Raw genomic sequence first — 13,073 nt, forward strand, 5'->3', positions numbered from 1 at the left:
ACACAAGATGGTTGCTCACAGATGACTCCACACGGGAGACCCCAGAGAGTGTTCGTTCGCTGTGAGGAGGTTGCGTAGCGGAAGACAGTTTAGAAGTCCAAAATACGTTCCCCATGTGGTTCCATCGCCGTTTCCCGGGAGGGACGGCTGGAGCACCACTGTCTATTCCAGAAATGCTGAGCAACGGATTTTGCTCATTAAAATTACGGTACACTACCAGCAGCAGCCGAAGCAGCCGAAGCGGGCTAAAGCATGAATCCCGCAGTTCTCGTTTCATTTCGCTCACGAAAGAAACGGACAAAGGCTGCCGTGGTTGGAAAGGAATGAACAAAATCTGTTTCCTGCAGTTTTTTTGTTGTTGCATTCCATTTTTTGTTTCCCCTCAATCGCAAGCCCTTCGATGCTGAGAATTGGCAAGAGTAATAGAGGAGATGAAGATAGAAGAGAAACATTTTTTTTGCATTGATGTTTTTTTCACATTAGCCTACCAAACCAAATTAAATCATTCCAAGGCATTACATAGCAAAACAAAATAACAAAACATATCAAAGTCACTAAAAAACGCAAGAAATGAGAAAAAATAGACATGTTAAGAGAAATGTTGTAGTTGTTGTTTAAATATGTAAAAAGGTTTTGGACCTCTGTTAAGTTCTTTAGATATCTTAAACCTCTCTACCACAGGTGCGTCAGACTATACTGGATAGTCAAATCTGCCCTGTGGTGAGTTGTGCGGTAACTCGGCCCTTTTTATCATGCTGTGTCAGACTATTATAAAATACTCGAATCTACCACTTGATCATCTTATACTTTTATTTCTTATAATTGTTACATTAGGTTGTATAAATTAGATTTTTTTAAATATTGGGGCCGTTTCCGTTTTAAGTTCGTAGGCTGAAATTTCAACCTGTCAGCTGTTTGCATTGTATAGCAGTTTTCGAGCAGCTATCTAAGTGGGTATAATATACAGGTGGGCTTATCCCAAGGTGTATGAATTTAGAAGGCTAATTTTTATCGCTTATGTTAAACGAATAAAGATTTTAAGAGTTTTTTGTGTTTTCGCCAAGCCTCCAGAAAGCTTGTTTGAACAAAAATTTTCATCCATCCTGTCAAAAAGTGATATTCAAATTTGGTTATGAAACATGCTATGAGACCACCTGGACTACATACACTTTGATTCTGAGTTCCATCATCAGATCATCAGATGCACGTTGGGATAAATGTAAACACCTCCTTGTTTTACCATTTTTCGAGCAGGTTATCGAATCTAATTGTAGCTTTGAGGCTAGAATAATCTAGACTGAAAATTGCAGGCTAGTTTTATGTGTGGTTGTGTATGGAGTGTTTACATGATTTCAGCCTCCAACAGTCAAATTCCATACAAAAAACTGACTACAATCGTGAAGGGCCCCATTATTAGTGTTTTTATTCTTTGTGGTTCTCGGATAGAATTTCATCAATTTCAATGTTCAGATTACAGCATTCCCTTAACTTTTGGTATCCGTTGCACTCTGTAAGTATATGTCGGACTGAGATGTGTGTTCCGCAGTATTTGCAGAGTACTGGGGATTATTTTGAAATTATATGACTGTGAGTTAGTTTGGTCTGACCAATTCACAGTCTTGATATTACTTGTTGATATTTCTGTCTGGATATTGTATGTGCATTTTTATCATTTGAGGGTTTAGAGAAATCAATACAGGATGTACATCAAGTTTTATTATAAAACAGCGTAGTAAAATATGGTCCAAATCATAGGACATAAAAAACCAAATTATAATTAAAATAAAAAAGTAATAAGCTCAAACGAAGAGATCAGTTTAGCTAATCGGTCATCGTCTTTCGTCAAATTTGATTTAAAAAAACTGCCTTCGATGAATGAAACTCAGAGTTTTCAATCCCCAAAACATTCATTAAATGCAACGTTAGCGAAATAAAACGCAACATCCTCATGCCAGTAATACATACAAACTCGGCCAATCTTGTGCTTTGTTTATCTTTGCATTTACTGTCACACACAGCGCAAACAAACGCGCCAAACGGCGGAAGGAAATTAATCAAAACTCCACATCTGCACAAACTTCCTTGCGATCTTCCCCCTTGCGAACAGCAAACACAGCAGCATCATGCACAAAGTATTCTATCTGGAGGGAAATGTTGCATCCCCCATCTGGTGCATCATCTCACTATACTCTCGCCGAAGGGAGGCCCTAGCAATGCTCCTCGTACAAACAGAGAGTGCCGTGGTGTTGTGCAGTCCCTCAGCGAAGGAGTTGGTTTTGCTTTACTACCAACCGGAGAGCCGGTCCAAAAACCCGGCGACGATGTTGTGCATTTAGAACCCAACGAGCAGGTTCAACGAACTTCTTGCGCGCGCTCTTCCCGCTTTCCCGCTCATTTCACCCCACCCCACCGGAGGAGCTGCTGCTGCTGCGCGATCTTTTGCGGGCGCGTTTTTCGCTGCCTCCACCGGCAACACAAGCATATGGGGCTGGCCTGCTTTTGTATCGCTTCATCTCTTGCCATCGTTTCCTCCGTTCTTTCGCTTTTAGCGCGCTCTTCTCTACCTTTTTCTTCCGCCCCGTGTCGCGTCTTCTTATGTGGTAGATTTTCCTCCTGCGCGGCCCAAGGTGTGCAAGTAAGAGAGCGTGTACCAGCAGCAGAGATCGCTTGCAAACACAACAACGGGGCAGCTTCCACAGCACCACCGCCAAGCGAACGAGCGATTCGTGTTGGGGGCTGTGTGTTGTTTTTCCCTGGCCTAAAGCTTTCCGACGCGCACGAGAATTAGGTTGGACGGACGACGACGACGGACGGTTTTGGTGACGCCTTTTTCCTCTGTTCGCTTTTCCCGTTACGACATCCGTTTCCCCCCGGTACCCGAAATGATCAATTTTGAGCTACACACTTTTCTCATGCTCTCAATTCCCAAACTCGCTCGTGATGGTCTAACGTTTGTTGTGCAGAGATCTCTGCTCAAGAATAGACCAAAAAAGTGACCGCGCCCGAGCAGTGTTTTGAATTTCCTTTCAAATAAAATTCAATAGAAAGCCCCGAGAGCTTTCAAATTATTGCTAACTGTCTTACGATACCCATTTAGACAGCGTAGAACCGAACACAATGTATTCGAAAAGTAAGTTTTCCCATAAATTAATAAATGATCCCCTTCATCGTCTACTGCTCCACCAATTCTGTAACCGCTCATAAATGCGTCCCGATACATCCTCTCGGTAAATGCACACACGCACACCCAGACACGCGCAAGCATGGTGACAAACGACTGCGAACTGGGCCTGTCATTTTCCGTTACATTTTTCCACGCAATTCTAAACCCTGCCTGACTGGGGAAGACCGCTTTTGCGCATCGTGTTGTTCCTTCTTGTTTTCTCTCTGCCCATGCAAGTTAGCGAATCTCTGCCCCGTGGTGGATGTTTGGAACAGGAATGGATTGCTTGTACGATGTAGCTGCTGCTCAAGACGACTAGAACACGATCTGGTGCGGACGACCGGTGAGTTCCAACGCTCTGTTGAAGTGGGGCAGTAGAAAGACTAGCATCACAGCTAGCCGGGTCGTGTGTTTCCGTGTGCTACAAGCTTACTCCAAGCTACGGGGAACAACCCTCGGTGACGGTGCTGGTAAATAACATTGATGCAATGATGCAATTACTGTACCATCTCAACGCTTCAGTGCAAGCATTAACGAAGGAATGATACTAGTTTACTACGTTGATGAGCTTATAAAAGATACAAATGATGACGCGAAGGGAGGATGATGGAATGGGTTCACACAGTTGGTTTAACTTCAAAATGAAACGCTTGGCTCGGGTTCGTAATTGTGAAATAATACGGTTTTCTTTGTGATCGTAAAAACTCGTTTTAAGCTTTTTTTCCATTTAGCTAAAAGATAACTGAGATTTAATGCAGATCATAAACAGAAGAACTTAATTTAAATAGCTCTTTTTACTGCCCGGTAAGGCAAGAGACCCGTGGCGCAATGACAAAGGTTTGGCGTTACACACGCCAGGTCGTATATTATAATCTCGATCGAACCCGATCGATTGTAAAAAAATCAAAATTATCCATTAAGCGATTGGTAGCGCCGAAAAAAGAGAAGTTCAAGTGAATTGAAATTCCTTTAAAAATTCATCTTGCAACCGACATAATTAGCTTTAAATATTATTTCTTAATTTTAAGGATAAAATGCTTGACGAGAAAACCGTCAGTTGACAGGTCTCCCTCTAGCTCCAAATGCACCGCCTTTGTTGCAAAGCACACGAAGACACACAGGTATGCTTTCAACGATGCTGCGCGCCTATGCGCAGGTTTTAGGTACAGGGGACCTGCATAATCGACCCCGGTAACAGCAAAAGACCGGCTTGGTATAATTCGGGCAGCGGGCAGCTGGCCAGTATGCTGCTCTGCAATAGTAGGCTGGTACCGAATACATTTTATACAGCTCCGAACTACGCTTTTGACCAACATTCTTCCATTCAAAGGCCAAAACCTCTCTCGTATAACTGACAGCAGCAACCGTCCTCCTCCGTGAAGAAGCATCCTGGTCACGGCACCAAATATTCGTGATCGGCCCTACGTTGTGATATTTTATGTTAAAGTGCAGTAAAAATTGCTAAGGATTTAAAGGTGACCGTTTGGCGTACGCGTCAGTATATCACTAACACTAATACATCGACAATTCAAACGCAACGCTAACGCTTCACCCAGTGAAAATACGCACACAATATGCTGGATGAACGTAGCCCTAGCTGTCAAAACGCAACAATAACAAAAAACGTAAACAAATACTACTTTCTATGACGATCTCATTCATCAAATTAAAAAAATGTATTACAGTATTCTTCAGCTTTTATTCGAGTTAACTTCAAGAAAAGGAGCAGTAGCTTGAAAGTCACGAACGTTCACATATTCAATGAATAAATTTAATTTAAATTACTTCGGCCTAAAGCCTTGTCAACCAGTATCACGCAACGAGAAGCACGTGCAAAAATCGACCTTTGAAACAGAGTTCGCACCTGGCACAATAGGTTCGTTGTTCTACATTCACTAGCGATGGCAAACAAGCTTCTTTTAACTGGTTGCAAACTAGTTTCCCTCTTGCACGAAGCAAAGACGAGCCTCGATGAAAAGTTTACTTTTTGATAAAACTCTCGCAAGAAAGTCTACAAATTTTCTTGTTACCACCACCACTGCTACCAAGGAACCTCCTGCTCAATCCAGCCCCAGCGCAATGTCCGTGCCAGAGGGAAGTTTTCCTTTGCGCTGTCGATTTCTAATCAAAGCTCCAAATCCATAGTGCACCTGTGGCAAGGGTTTGGGGGAATAGTTGCAGGCGACTACGTTTTGTTTCCTTCAACCCATAGGTAATCGACCTTACTCACACCCTGAGAACGAACTACACTACCACCGACTGACCGACCGATGGTGAATAAATTAGATCGATTTTTCAAACAAGCACCACAACCAAACGCTCGCTCGCGATGAGCATTAAAACAGAAAACTGAAGAGGGCTGGCGCAGTGTAGAAGAAGCTTCTCGAAAGGACGCAAGGACACACCACACGCAGCGGTAGTGGCGCGTAAAACTGTCGCCATGGAACGGAGAACACTAGGAAAAAAAGGGTGGCGTCACTAACGATTAACTTGACCTGGTGTTTTCTTCACCTCAAACCTGCTTTGAGGGAGGAGGCGAGGGTACGACACCTAGGCACGAATTTGCACTGCAAAAGGGACAAGCACCGAACGATAAATCCCTCACGGGCTTCCACTAATCGACTTGAGGTCTGTTTTTACGCAACAAGCAATTTGTTTAGCACAATTGTACAACGGCCTCGTAGTACCTCGGTGTGCTTTTGCTCCAGGTGAGGTGACATGGTGTTGAAGGTGTGATAAATATTCAATTCTATATGTTTAAACAAAATGGAATTGTTTTTAGAATATTTTGTACAACACTTTAAACATTATAAATAAAGCCTTTTTGACTTTTTATTAATTTATTTTTAAATGTTTTACACAAAATACAGTATTTCAAAACACTTTCAAGAAGAAATAAAAGAAACACTCAACTCCAACAAGCGTGCAAAAATTATGCTTGTCATTTTGCACCACGCTAACAGCTACACGGGTGAATCATTAAACTGCAGTTTGCGAAACTTGTGAACAATGGGGCGAGATAATTTGCAAGCAACTACTAATTTCAAAGTTTTGCCATTTTACACGCTCTTCCCCTGCTATACCCGAGATAAAAGGGAATGCAAAATGTGTCATGTGAAACAAAATAAAATATGTACTGCCGGCGGCTTCTTCAACACCTTTTTTTAATAATATTTGGCAAAAATATACAAAAACATTGCAGTACTTTTTTATCTCATTTGAAAAAAAAAACATTTATTCCACCACAAAGGAGCTCAATTATTCATTAAACACTATCACAAAAGCATGAGCTCATACATCCGGTCCCTATAAATTGCTCTTTCGTACAACGCACGTCTGGCACGTTTCTACGGCACAAGGATACGACGTGCAGCGTGTGTACGTGTGTTCGTTGTTCCTGGTTTTCCCCCTTTTCATTCACAAAACTTCTCTAACGCTAGAAGCACCACACACACACAGATACACACACGCACCCTTAGAAAATACCCTGTGGTGCATTTTTCCTCCCTATCATTTTCACGACACGCACACTCATACAGTGATGAAAATGCATAATGCAGTATATTGTAACGATACAAACACACACAATCTATCCTTTTGGGCACGATTATCCTTTTAAAACGAGTGTTTGGTAGTAGTAAGGGTAAGACCATATGTGAAGTTTTGTTTTACACAGCACCAATAAGATTTTACAGGATTTGCCAGAAATTCTTATAGCTGTTGAACATTTTATTGACTCTTTCTTACGTGAAATGAGCTTAATGTAATAGGAATTAGACTCTGCAGCACTCTTGTTTGACAAATCCAATAGTCTTTGTAATGCACTATTCCACTATAAAATAATAAACAAGCTCGGTTTATTTGAGAAGCACGAACTTACCTAAAACCGAAAAATAACACCACAGTTCAGGGCTCGCGCGTGCAACCTTCATCGGGCAGTACCAAAACCACCCCGTTTGGGTAATATTTCTTTTGGTTTTTCCTTGCCGTTTGCATGTACCACTGGACCGCATTTTCCAATAAGCCACCTTTACTGCACTACCAACCACTAGCGAATGGGTATCCTACTACACAGGATACGTATTGCAGAACATCTTCACCGTATGGCGCACAAGTATTTTGCCCCGTCAAACCAGTGCAATTTTTCACGCAAACCGTCGTCTATACCGCGCATGTGTTTTTGCCCTACCAACACGCCCCCACTACACACAGCACAGGGGTGAAGAAAATTCTGTGCAAATTCTTCACTCCCAGAACGGCGGCCGAATAGACCGGCACAAGAAACCATAACACATTGCTTATAAACACTTTTCGCTGGCCGCTAGAATGCACCCTCTTTTGACCCAATGAGCAAGAAAAGCAAACAGCAGGCCAGCCACACAAATGATACAATATTTTCACAACCATGGGCTTACTTTTTTCGTTCTGCAGGCCAAACACGCGTGGACGAAATATGTGTCCGACCGAAATTATATTATCTAACACAGACACATACACACACACACAGCACAGAGACACTGTGGCCTGTGTTCTCGTTTCGTGGGGGGACGACAACTTTGCTTCGTTAGCTTCGCGCGGGGCTCACTTGCAGCGTGATTAGCGGTACCACACGGCGAGCCAGTAGGCACTTTCGTTCCTCAAACAACAACAGAGTAGAAGAGGAAAAAAACACACACACAGTGTGCGCGTCGTCGAACACCGCGGATCGACGGGGCACACCACAGGGAAAGAACGTCAAACTCGTAGCGCGGTTCGGTCGTGATAGATGGAGATGGGCTCTCGCAACCGTGCGCCGAGCAGCAGAAGAACCACGGCCGGTCTCGGTCTCTCGGTTCGACCCGGCGCACGCGTTTGCGCTCGCTCACTCTCTCCTCGCTCTCTTTTGGTCGTAATTTTAGGAACAAAATACGGCGCATTGGTGAGAGTGATGTGGTACAGTTTTGGATTTGAGGTTGTGTTCTACTACAGGTATGTTTTTTAGTGCTGATTTTTGCTTTTTTTTAGAGGTATTCCATATCACGCGTTTAGTACTTTATACTTAAAAGGGCACAATCATAAATTTATTAGCTAATGTCGTATGCTTTTTCTTGATGTTTTAGTTTTTGTTTGAATAAAATTCAGCATCAATATTATTCACCAATATCTCAGACCGTTTTGTCGACAAGAAATAACTAGTATGTTTGGTAAATTGTAGTTGATTCTATATATGCCTTTAATTTTTACTGAGTTTTTTTTTTTCAATTCTAACGCTCATAGCGTAATTAAGAATTGACAAAGCAGGCAAATATTTATCCAGCAATGCAAAAAGCACACCTATTCCGAAAAAAATCCAGAACAAAATATTCAAAGCAGCAACGTGATTTTAACGAAAAACGTACCAAACATTGATTTAAATCAAATAGAATTCCCAAATATGATGGATGGGATTTTTTACGTAACTTCTTTTAAAGAAGTTCCGTTACTACAAATCGACTGTTATAACTCTAACCGCGAGGCCACATGAGGTGAAATATACAGCGAAATCAACTATTTGACAGGCGAAATATCTGACGGATAAAGCATCACAGCAACCAGCTGATGTGCAATGTAAACAAATAACGTGTACAAAATCGTATTTAAATCGTTAACTTCAATATCGAGTACTTCGTCAATTTTGAGTCAACAGTTCATAATTTCTTCCAATTAGGGAATGTTCTGCTTAAGAAGAAATTATTTTTAATGGAATTTCGAAAGCGGATGTTGTGTCTCCCCCAACCCTTTAGCTGAACTTGTCAGATATTTCACCTGTCAAATAGTTCATTTCGCTGTATATTTCACCTCATGTAGCGGTAACAGCCTGAATGATCTTGGGAAAAATATGCTCGTTATGTATATTAAAAATACGCGGCTAAAGCAAAATATAATAAATTGATCTAGCTTACAATTTTAATAAACTATCTCCTCTATAATAAACATTATCAGTGGTCTTTACAATATAATCACTTTTTGGATCAAATATTGCACCAGTAGCCAATAGTCGGGTGCGGTCCCTTGGTAGAATCGTCAACTCCAACGACTCAATAACATGCCCATCATGAGTTCAAGCCCCAAATGGACCGCCTCCCTGTAGCAAGGACTGGCTACTAGTGATGGGCGGGTCGACCCGAACCTATCGGGTCGGAGCCATCCGTAAGCGACCCGGAGTCGTTCGGGAAGACTCGAAAGGTACATATAGGTTCAGTGGGTGCAACGACTCCGGTAGGTGCGAGAAAGCATAAGCGATTCCGACCCGTTGGTGCAACGAGTTCGGGTCGGGTCGGGCCACGGTAGGTTCAGTTTGACCCGAGGGTGCAGCGAGTTCGGGTCGACCTGACTGATGAGTAGGTGCAAGAAAGCAGAAGCGACTCCGACCCGTTGGTGCAGCGAGTTCGGGTCGGGTCGGGCCACGGTAGGTTCAGTTTGACCCGAGGGTGCAGCGAGTTCGGGTCGACCTGACTGATGAGTAGGTGCAAGAAAGCAGAAGCGACTCCGACCCGTTGGTGCAGCGAGTTCGGGTCGGGTTGAGTCAAGGTAGGTTCAATACCCGACCCGAACTAGCTGCACCAACGGGTCGGAGTCGCTTATGCTTTCTCGCACCTACTGATCTTTCGGGTCGACCCGAACTCGTTGCACCCACGAGTCGGATTTGATTCCGACTCTGACCTAGCGCACCCACGGGTCGGAATCGATTCCGGCAGGCTCGCACCCGACTCCGGGTCGGGTCGTGAAATGAATTGTATGACCCAACACTACTGTCTACCCGGTTGCGTGGTAATTAAGTCTCGAAAGACTGTATAGGCCGGCGTGACCGGGTAGGACGTTACGCCAAATACAAGAAGAAGATTGCACCAGTAGCACGTGAGATAATTCACGACTCTTCTCACTGAGGAGGTTCTTCCTAGTACAGAAGGTAGGATTCCATCTGTTTTTCGATCATGCAGTCGTTCCATCATTCTATTTTTATAATTTGCGCTGGGCTTCATAAAAGCGCACTAAAACACCCAAGGATCCGGGTGCGGCTGCAATGCGAGAGTTTGTCGACTCTAATCCGTCCAATTTCACGATTCTTGGGATCAAATCTACTATACGAAGTGTTAAGAATGAAGATACCACTGGATGAAAGTGGAGGGAAGAACATTTCAGCCACAGCCTGCTGCAAAAGAAAGTCTGCTACATTTTTCTTGCAGTTTTCGGTGCAGAGTAAAAAATTATTAAAAAGAAATGGCTATTGACATTGACCTGGTTTACGGTAGAACAAATTTCGGTACCGAAACAGATTCGAAACATGGTCCGAAATTTTGAAATTTATTGTGTGCTACTGGTACTGGAATATATGCCTAACAGTTTTCACAATGCAGCTCTTTTTATGGATAATTATTGGACCGTATTTAGAATGATTTTTAGAGTGATTTTACATTTTCCATTAACACTTTGACCGCCAGCCTGACGTCACAGTTTTTGAGTGAGCACGTAGCGCATGGCAAGAGAGCGATGAGAGCGACAGCTTCTCGTGCCATTGTTATCACTCTTTTGTTTCATGGCGATAAGCGGCGTAGCACATGTCGTTCTCGTTCTCTCTTTCCTACCTCATTCGTTCTCAAGAGAATCACTGAGCGTCAGATGCAAAGCTGAACGGTGAGCAAAACCGTCATGCGAATTCATATGACACGGCGCTTAAAGTGTTAAAAAAAACAATTGCCTTACATTGGTTACCTTTAAAGATATGAATAAGAATATGAAGAACCTTTAATTTTAACAAATGTACAGCTAAATTAACAAATCTTCAACTCCAAAATATCGTAAATAATCCAAATAGATGAATCTTTGCACCGATTCCAAAATCAGCTTAACCCTTTTGCATTTGTACCACAATACATGACACAATACAAATGCGCTCAACGAGTGCTTTCACATTCAAATTATACGTTTAAATTATCTATAAATATAAATTCAGTTATGCCATAATCATGCCCGCAGTAACTTTTTGCCAAAATTGCAGAGCAAAATTAATCTACTGCAGAACTTTACCGGTAAGTCCTGTTTTAGTTGAGCTACTCCATACCGACCTTAATTTTACTTGTTGGTTAGGTTAGGGACATGAATAGTTGGCTTTATAAAACATATTTATTTCAAGATTTGAAAATAAATACACCCATGTTGCATCCGGGTACGCTCACGGTAGAGTACACCCTCAAAAGTCCAGACAGCTGACTTACACATGCTCACTACTACTACCTCTCTCTCTCTCTCTCTCTCTCTCTCTCTCTCTCTCTCTCTCTCTCTCTCTCTCTCTCTGTCTGTTGCCATTGCACCCGGTGAGCACGGTCGTCGGAGATGATGTTGGCAAGGGCGAAAATATACAACACACCACACCATTGCATGAAGGGAGCAATATAGAACACATCATCGCCGGTTTATGCTGATAGGAGAGAGCCGTCAGCACGACTCATCGCTCATCGATTCCTTGCTGCCCGGTAAAAGTGCCCAACAAATACACCCCATTTCGAACTTTTTATTACTGGAAGCCCTGGGGCTTTTCAGCGACTCCGGGGAGCGGAGACAGTTTTTCACCAAAAATTACCTATCGTGAAAACAGAAGATTCTAGAATAATCCAGTAATGTCTTTGGATATTGAAAAAAAAAATGAAAAAAGAAAAAAACACTTCATGGATGGACGAAAATGCTCTGTTAGTCACATTAATAATCGTTCTATTAATCGGTTAAAATTACAGAAAGCAGCTGCCGCTCAACCATCTACTAAAGAGTACTCAATTGCACAGAAAGGCAAGACAGTCCACCGCAAAAGCGGAAGTGTTTTACCTCGCCATCATTCTTCCAGCGAAAGGGCCAACCGGGACAAAGCAAAGAAAGAGCAACCGACCAAATAGCAGCAGCTGAAAAACATTCACTCCACTCTCTCTCTCTCTCGTTCCCTCTCTCTCTCTCTCCCTCTCTTTTCTCTCTGTTGCTCTCTACAGCAATAAAAGACAACCGGAAGGAGTCCATGATGAATCATGCTCATTTGCTTCCTTCTGGTCGTTCTCCACCCGCGGTTGGCTCCATCGAAACCGGCCGAAAATTCTCCCGGACCGGCCATTGCCGCAGCACAGCAGAAGCGCTCGTTTTTTACACATTCATTCATCGGATCGGATCTATCGCTCACTTCCCCTTCGTCTTCCCCCAGGCTCATCTTCTCTCCTTAGTACCCCTTTGTGGTCTCCTCTCTAGCTAAGAAAGCACCGGCAGCATTTTCATTCTTGAGCCGTCCATCAATCATAGTCCCTCCCTCACCGCCTCCCCCTTATTACACACTGTGTGTGTAGGTCAGTCACACACAGTTGCACGCGGACTTACGGTACACGGTTGGAGATCTGTTGTTTGTATTTGCTTGCCAACAAACCTTGTACGGATGCTCCCGCGCTGCTTCATGAACACAACACCACCATAAACCCACAAAAAAGCAAAAGCTACCAAGCTGATTACAAACAAAAAACACACACACACACACGCCCAACTGCACACCAAAGCAGCGTTTCTGTAGTTGTTTTACTTTTTTTGTATAACATCTCGCGCTTTTTACAATGCGTAGCCGCCGCTGCTGGGTTACCGCGCGAGAAAAATGTTTCATATGTGTATTCCGAGTTTTCTCTGGTCGGGCTTTCCTCTTCGTTTACAAGGGTTATTTTGTTTTCAAAAATCTTTGCCTCTTGGTTTTTTGGGTCCAAAATGTCAGAGGATGTGGTCACTAAGCATAGTTCATGACTCAAAACCTGCATAAAACAGCTAAATACACCTATGGGGGGCGTCTCCTATCGAAATGCAACTGTCTTAAAAATCAGAGTTAGTGTATTGTACATATCCTGGCACCTTCAGTGAACTAGTTTCGAGAACC

The 13,073-nt window shown here is 43.0% G+C and overlaps 1 protein-coding gene across 14 annotated transcripts in view; it reads right to left on the bottom strand.

Moving 5' to 3' along the window:
* Positions 1-13,073, bottom strand: part of LOC120902649 (dystonin) — a 203,053-nt gene that overhangs the window by 187,583 nt on the left and 2,397 nt on the right. For 12 of the 14 annotated variants that reach the window (XM_040311585.1, XM_040311586.1, XM_040311582.1 and 9 more), the window contains exon 1: positions 7,579-7,913. The exons of the other annotated variants lie outside the window; for them this stretch is intronic. The gene's annotated coding sequence lies outside the window, so the exon portion shown is untranslated. Of the gene's footprint in view, positions 1-7,578; positions 7,914-13,073 lie in introns of those variants that run through there. 14 annotated transcript variants of the gene reach the window in all.

This window comes from Anopheles arabiensis, chromosome 3, assembly GCF_016920715.1.
Source record: "Anopheles arabiensis isolate DONGOLA chromosome 3, AaraD3, whole genome shotgun sequence".
NCBI lineage: Eukaryota > Metazoa > Arthropoda > Insecta > Diptera > Culicidae > Anopheles > Anopheles arabiensis.